This window comes from Petaurus breviceps, unplaced genomic scaffold (genome assembly GCF_028583685.1).
Source record: "Petaurus breviceps papuanus isolate PSGF00001 unplaced genomic scaffold, PetGlider_PUasm1.0 90416, whole genome shotgun sequence".
In the NCBI taxonomy this organism is placed as follows: Eukaryota; Metazoa; Chordata; class Mammalia; order Diprotodontia; family Petauridae; genus Petaurus; species Petaurus breviceps.
The window spans coordinates 3,637,305-3,645,466 of record NW_027187244.1 but is presented as its reverse complement, the minus strand read 5'-3'; the positions used below and the strand labels follow the sequence as shown (position 1 = coordinate 3,645,466).

Here is an 8,162-nt window from a genome sequence, read left to right as displayed (position 1 = left end):
GGAAATTTGAAACTCAAAATTTTATGAAAGGTGGATGTTCAAAAATTGCCTTTGCGATAAAACAAAGATAAGTGAGCCAGGGAGGAGGGCCCACTGAGAGGTCTTTAGGTTCTGAGCAATGTCTGATTGGCAAATGTTAAAAGAGATTCTTTGGTAATCCAGTGCATCAATGAACTGTACAAATTCAGTACAGGGCTGGAATAATTCAGGCATGAGGACACTTTTGTGCAGTCTCGAAAAGACAGAACCAACATTGATAGAACCTTGGAATCCCTGAAACACATCATTGCCCAAGTCTTACCTCACAGAGGCCCAGGTCTTGTATTTAAAGACTTGAATGTTGTGTCAATGCTGCAATAATTTTGGGAAAGCAAACAGCAACAGAGAGCTGTGTTCCCAAGTGAAGGCTTGGTGGTGTATGAGTCACTGCCATCCCCTGGGCCTCCATTTGTAAACTACATCACCCTCCCTGGAGGAAGCTGCTTTGGTAACTTCCAGTGTTGCCTCAGCAGAGCAGAGGTGAGACAGGATGCAGCCAATGTGGCCCTGATCAATTCCCTCTTCAATGAACTGCCCTCTAGAAGGATCACTAAGGAGTTCATTATAGAAAGCATTCAGGAAGCCATCGCCTCCACAAGCGGCACTAAAAATGATGCTGATGACCCAAGCACAAGCATAGGAGCCTATCACTACATGCTGGAGTCAAACATGAGGAAAACTATGCTGGAATTTCAGGAGCTGATGATTGTTTTCCATCTACTGCACTGGAATGGAAACCTGAAAGCCCTTAGGGAAAGCAAGTGATCAAGACAGGAGGTGATTTCCTACTATTCCCATTATTCTTTAGATGAAAGGATAAGGAGTCACATGGCCCTGAACTGGACCATGAAGGAACAAGATTCACTGGGAATTGTCTCTCAAGAGCTGCAGATGGCCCTGAGCGAGCCGGAGGAAGCCAGAAGAGCTGGACAAGAGCTTTGGTTTTACAAAGAAAAGAAAGAAATCCTGAGTTTAGCCCTAGCTCAGCTCTACAGTGACCAAAATACCTCTTCACCAAGGGATGACCAGATGAGTCTGGCTGCTTTATGTGGCTACCACTAGCTGAAACCAGAATTCCAATGGACCCATCAAGTGCTGAACTAGAACATGCTAATCCTTTGGTATTTTGATGGACCATGTAAGTTGGCCACTTACAGTTATGGTTTTAGAGAAATGTAGCTGCTCACTGAAGTTTTACTCCATTTGGACCTTACCCCAGCCTGACCCCAGCCCTGTCACCCGTGATGGAACCTTAGTGATGAAAAGGACCTCAGAGATTATCTAATCCAATCTCTCAACCAATGCAGGCATCTTTTCTCCCCTACTAGTTTAAGACTAAATTGTGAAGAAAGGAGAGGAAAAGAGTAAATGCTTTACATATATTTTCTTATTTATTCCTCAAAATAAACCAATGAAGGAGATGCAATTGACATCCCTTTTGGGGATTATTATTATTAAACTGGGGCTGAGAGAGATTAAATGACTCCCTAAAATCACAGAATTACCAAGTGCCAGAGGAAATATTCAAACCTAAGTCTGCCTGACTTCAATTCCCATAGTCTCTGCATTATGCTGCCTAGTTGTCTCATAGATGAGGAGAGAGAAGATTATTTGAAAGATATTTTTCAATGACTCATTGAAATCCCACAGAATAGGTCATTAAGATCTACTAAGTCTGACAGACTTTGATGAGATACAATATACAGTTGTATAACCTAAGAAGAAACAAATTTCAACTTTAGAGGATTCTGTTGATAACCTTCACAATAGAGTTGGTGACAGAGTTCCTCAAGGAATAATAAGCTAGAGATACATCATACAACATAGTGGCATCCAATAAATAAAGAGAATTGAATTAAATAAAAAAAATTGCCTTTGCATGTAATTGGAAAAAATGAAATTCTATTTAAAAAGAAAGAAGACAACCCCCTCCCCAAATATAAATAAAGAAAAAGAATGCTTCAATATACATTAAGATTCCATTAGTTCTTACTTTGGAGATGGATGGCATTTTTTTCATCATAAGTCTTTGATAATTTTCTTGGATCATTGCATTGCTGACAACAGCCAAGTCATTTACAGGTGATCATTGTACAATATTGCTCTCACTATGTATAATGTTCTCCTGGTTCTGTTGATTTCACTTTGCATTAGTTCATGTAAGTCTTTCCTGCTTGTCATTTATTATATCACAATAGTATTTTATCACAATCATATACAATGACTTGTTCAGCCAGTCCCTAATTGATGGATATCCCCTCAGTTTCCAATTCTTTGCCAACATGAAAAAAGTTGCTATAAATATTTCTGTAAAATCTTTTTCTGTTTGATTTTTGATCTCATTATCTCATTCTTTTTTTAATCTCATCACAGATGTAGTAGTGGTTGTGAATCAAAGGGTATGCACAGTTTTATAGACCTTTTTGGCATGGTTCCAATTTTCTCTACAGAATGGTCGAATCATATACAAATTCACCAACAGTGTTTAATGAAAAAATTTTACCATATCCAGTCCAACATTGTGATTTTCCTTTTCTGTCATATTAGCCAATTTGATAGGTGTGAGGTGGAGCTCAGAATTTTTTTTAAATTTGCATTTCTCTGATTAATAGTGACTTACAGCATTTTAATATAACTGTAGATAAACTACCTGTTCATATCCTTTGACCATTTATCAATTGAGCAATGGCTCTTATTTATATAAATTTGACTCAGTTCTCTATATATTTGAGAAAAGATGTGTTTATCAAAGAAATTTGCTGTAAACTTTTTCAGTTACAATTATGATGCATTTCCTGTCACCCTATTTCCACCATGTATCATTCTCTCTCTGTCTCTCCCTTCATTCTGTCCATTCTCAAAAATGTTTTGTTTCTGACTTTACCTCCATCAATCTGCCCTCCATTTTGTCAGCCCCCCTCCTTCTCTCTTCCCCTTCCCTTCCTATTTTCCTGAATAAGAGATTTCTATACCCAACTGAGTATTTTATTCCCTCTTTGAGCCAATTCCCATGAGAATTAAGGTTAATATACTCCCACCTTCTCTATAACCCCTTCCACTATAAAAGCTATTTTGTGCCTCTTTTATGTCAGATAATTTCCCCCATTGTAACAATTTTTACAGCAAGTGTTTTTTGATAAAGATTTAATTTCTCAAATATACAAGGAATTGAGTCAAATTTATATGAATACAAGTCATCCTCCAATTGATAAATGGTAAAAGGCTAGTATCAGATTTCAGATGAAGAAATCAAAGCAATCTATAGTCATATAAAAACTGCTCTAAATCAATATTTTTTAGAGAGATGAAAATTACAAGTCTGACATGTCACTTCACACCTATCTAATTGGGTAATATGACAGAAAAGGAAAAAGATAAATGTTGGAGGTGATGTAGAAAAATTCAGATACTAATGCATTGTTGATACAGTTTGAACTCATCCAGCCATTCTGTAGAGCAATTTAGAAATTTTCCAAAAGATCTATAAAATCATGCATGCCCTTTGACCAGCAATATCAGTAATGGTATCTATCCCAAAAAGATGAAAAGTAAGATGAAATTTAAAAAGTTGAAAAATGACCTATTTATATAAAAAAATTTTATAGCCGCTCTTTTTTGTGGTGGCAAAGAATTGGAAATTGAGAGGATGCCCATCAACTGGGGGATGGTTGTTGTAGTATATTATTTTAAGGGAATACTACTATTCTGTAAGAAATGACAAGCAGGATGATTTTAGAAAAAGTTGAACTTACATGAATTGATACAAAGTAAAGCAAGCAGAACCAAAAGCACATTGTACATACTAACAGCAATAATGTATAATGATCAACTGTAAGCTATTATGCAGGACACATGATAAAAAATGCTATCCAGTTCTAGAGAAAGAGCTGGAAGAATCTGCATACAGATTGAAGCATATTATTTTTTTTTGGCTCTTTATTTCACAACATGACTAATACAAAATTATGTTTTGCATGATTGCACATGTGTAATCTATATGAAATTGTTACTATCTCAGGGAGGTGGGAATTTAAGGAAGAAGAGAGAGAATTTGGAACTCAAAATTAAAAAAAAAGAATGCTAGAAACTGTTTTCACCTGTAATAGGGAAAATACAATATTATTTAAGAATTGAGAGAATAAATATGCTACTCAGAATTCTCTCTTCTCTTCAGTCTTTAGTATGTTCATTCTGTCATGAATTTTATTTTGTCTTTTATATTCAATCAATCAATAAGAATGTATTTAGATGATAGTTTGAATAAATGCACTATTGAATAAAAGCACTATGTAGAAAAAATTGGGTTTCATTATGGAACTCAGTAAAGTTCTTCAGACATTATAATTTGTTAGGTATATTGGAGTAATTATTCCTTTTGGGTATGGGTTAGACTGGCGGCCACTGAAGTCCTTTTTATCCTCAAATTCTGTGAGTTCATGAATGGTGGGTTATAGCAGGTAAAAATGCTAATAACTTCTTGAGCTTCATGCAGAAATTCAAACATTTTAGGAATAAGGAGATGATATTCCCATAGTATGCTATGCTACCTAGACCACATGTAGAGTATTGAATTCAATTCTGGCCACTGTTTTTTAGGAAGGACACTGGTAAACTGGAATGTGACCAAGGATGATAACCACGGTAGCCAAGATTCTCAACTTCATACCAAATGAGTAAATATTTCTAGATATTTGAGATATTTGTTTTGAAGAAGAGAGTTAGGGAGGAAGTTGCTGCTGATTGTTTTAAAGTATTTGAAGTTATGTCCTTCTGCCTAATTCCCGAGAACAGCATTAGGATCAATGGGTGGAGATTTCAAAGAGACACATGTATGCTTGATGTGGGAAAAGATTTCCTAAATGTTATCAATATTAAAAAGAATAAGGGACTATCATGAAAGGGAGTGAGTTATTTCTTACTAGATGTATTAAAGCAAATGCTGGATGCCCATTTATCAAGGTATATTGTGGTAGCAAACTATATAGATGGAGATTTTGCTAAATATCTTTAGAAATCACTTGCAACTATGAAATTCTTTGAAACTGAAACCATTGAAGACATTGAGTAGGGGATTGAAAACTTTTGGTTTATGATTTATTAAATATTATTTGGGATAAACTATCATTGAAAGAAAATATTTGCAAAGGAGAAATTCAGAAGTCGATAATATTTGTACAACTGCAAGGCTGAATACAGGGAAGCAAAGCTGATTGAGTTTGGAAATAGAAACAAAAAAAATAGAAACTCCTCTTTTTTGGGTTTTGAATCAAAGATAAATTTGTTTCAAATTTGAGAAATCTAAGTGCTTTGGAAAAATGATATTAATACATAAATGTATAAATTATTGCTTTCCCCCTTATGTGCAATCGCAAAATTTCTTCAACTTAATTTTTTTCTCATATTTTGATATCATTCCAAGCATTTGATAACATGTTAAACCTTCACATACCATGAAATGAAAAATAAACTTAACATTAAAAAAAAACAAGAATTGTGATGATTCTATCATGCTTAGATAACAAGAAACCATCTTCCTATTCAACAGCTGTGCCTTTGCAGTATCTATCAGCAGACGCAGCACTCATCTCTTATAGTCAAAATGAATAATCCATAGAGATATAAATGACTGATTTTGCATTGAGAAATTTCCATTTGATATACCAAGTAAAAACTCCAAACATATGTTTTCCCGAGGTAGTATTATGCTACAGAGACCAAAAATAGTCCCAAGAGAAAGTTTAATCTTATTTAGGAAATACATATGCCATAAGAAAAAAAAATTGCTATTGATATTGCTTAAGAAAAATGCTGGTCAAAGATGATTCCTGAGTTTTTAGAAAAGGAAGAAAAAATAGATAGGTTTTCATTAACCAAGAAATTTTTTTTAGTGAAGTGGGGCATGATTTTTAACTTTTAGTTCAAAGAAAAGGGAGGAAGGGTGGCTAGGTGGTGCAGTGAATAGAGCACTGGCCCCGGAGTCAGGAGGACCTGAGTTCAAAACTGGTCTCAGACACTTAACACTTACTAGTTGTGTGACACTGGGCAAGTCACTTAACCCCTACTGTCCTGCCCTCCCCGCCTCAAAAAAAAGCAAAAAATAAAAGGGAGGAAATACAATTAATTTGTGGGATATGATGTTCCAGTTTCTATTTTTTATTTTTGAAACTACAAAGTTTGTCCTATAGCATTCAGGCACAGAAGAGGCATTGTATAAAATAATTAACTCTATATCATCCCTCAATCTGTGCTTTCAACAATGTATACTCATAATTCCCATGGAGGAAATTCCTTGCGAGTTGCAGAGATTAGGGGAGGGCAGATCATACTTTTATACTTATGTGAAATGCCATAGAAATGATAATAATCACATGTATAATAATACTTGGTAAATTAATAGCTTTGGGGACAAGACCCCCGTGTAGGACTGAATAATAGAGGGGATATAATCACTATAATTGAAACCAGTGGACATATAAGAAGTCTAAACAAAATGATGGTTCATGGGTTTATCTTAGAGAGGCAAATGAAGATGATGGGAGAGCTGGTTTCATCCTGTTCCAAAGGGCAATAGACATATAATTTCACGGACATTTGGTCATCTTAACTTGCAGTGATCAAGAAAAGTATAAAAAAGAGGATAGAAGCAACATACTTCCAACATCAGATGGAGAGGATGGGCATAAATTCTGTCAAATAAATTCTAATCAAAAATAAATTCTATCAAAAACTTGCACATAATGGGTGTTCAATAAAAAATCTGTTGATTTGAATTGAATTGTAAAACTTGGATGAGAAGCAGCATAAAATATAAATGTAGCATATATGGTTGTGAAATATGCGGGGGGGGGCTGGTCACATTTAATTAGAATTAGAAACTACAATTAGATCTCTATAGTGCTACACTGCAGTCTTCCTTAAGTTTTTATGGAAAGAGTTGAAGAAGAATTGCACTTCTTAAGAAAATATAGTTTCTTGGTTATCTACCAGGATAAACTAAGGCCAAAACTATCCTGATGCCACTTTTCATATGGCCTGTGAACTAAGAATGTTTTTTACATTTTTTTTGTCCCACAGTACAATTTGCTAACCTCTGATCTATATTATTGAAGTGAGTTCCCGCATTGCTAAAATCCATGATGCTTCAAAATATACCATTATGTCTCTGACATATATAAATATCCTCCTTGTCACACACATACACATGAAACATACTATTTTAGAGTTGAGCTTTGCAGCTTCCTAGTCTAACCTGTACATGAAAACAATACTTTCTAAATAGAACAAACACATGGTTATCTGACCTTTGCTAGAAGACCTATAAATGAGGAAGAACCCAGCTTTCAAAGTAATACATTCCAATTTTTGACTCCTAAAATTGTTTGAAAGTTTTATATCACATTAATCCTAAATTTACTTCCTTGTAACTCACAACTATACATCCCAGTTCTATCCTTTGGGACAAAGTGTATAATTCTAATCCCCCTTTCATGTGATTCCTTTGAAGTACATAGAGACACTTATCCTACCTCCAATTACCAGTTTTTCTTGCTTCCCTCTACAAATCATGACCATTTCCTCCAACTATCTAAATGTGGTATTAATGTGATGTTCTTCACCACTGTGGTTTGTCAATACCTTTCATAAGGATGAGCCCCCCAAATGAACAAAATGCAGTTTACGAAGGCATAAAAACTAGAGCGCTCATTTCTTTATTCCTGGAAACTATTACTTAATATAACCTCAAATCAAATTTGCATTTTTGGCTTGCAGATTATATTATTTGGTAATACTAAGACTGAAATCCACTTAAACTTCTAGTTTTTTCTTCAGACAAATTATCTTCTATTCATAACTAGTCTCTCTTGGACTCATACAGGTTATTTAAAAAAATTTAAATGTAAAACTTTATATTGATCGTCATTACATTTCACCTTATTAGGTTCAATTCAGTATTAGTTCTAGCCTATCAAGATCTTCCTGGATTCCACCATCCAGGGTGTTAGTTCTCCCTTCATCTAAAGACTTGATAAGTGTGAAATTTATGCCTTTACTCAACTCAGTTATACAAATATTAATATCATAGGAACAAGAACAGATTCCCAGGGTACTCCACTTAAGACGTT

At 34.8% G+C, this 8,162-nt stretch overlaps 1 pseudogene; it reads left to right on the top strand.

The window, feature by feature from the left end:
* The first annotated feature begins 209 nt into the window (after nucleotides 1-209).
* LOC138177461 (protein limb expression 1 homolog pseudogene) lies at nucleotides 210-1,636 on the top strand (annotated as a pseudogene).
* The last annotated feature ends 6,526 nt before the right edge of the window (nucleotides 1,637-8,162 follow it).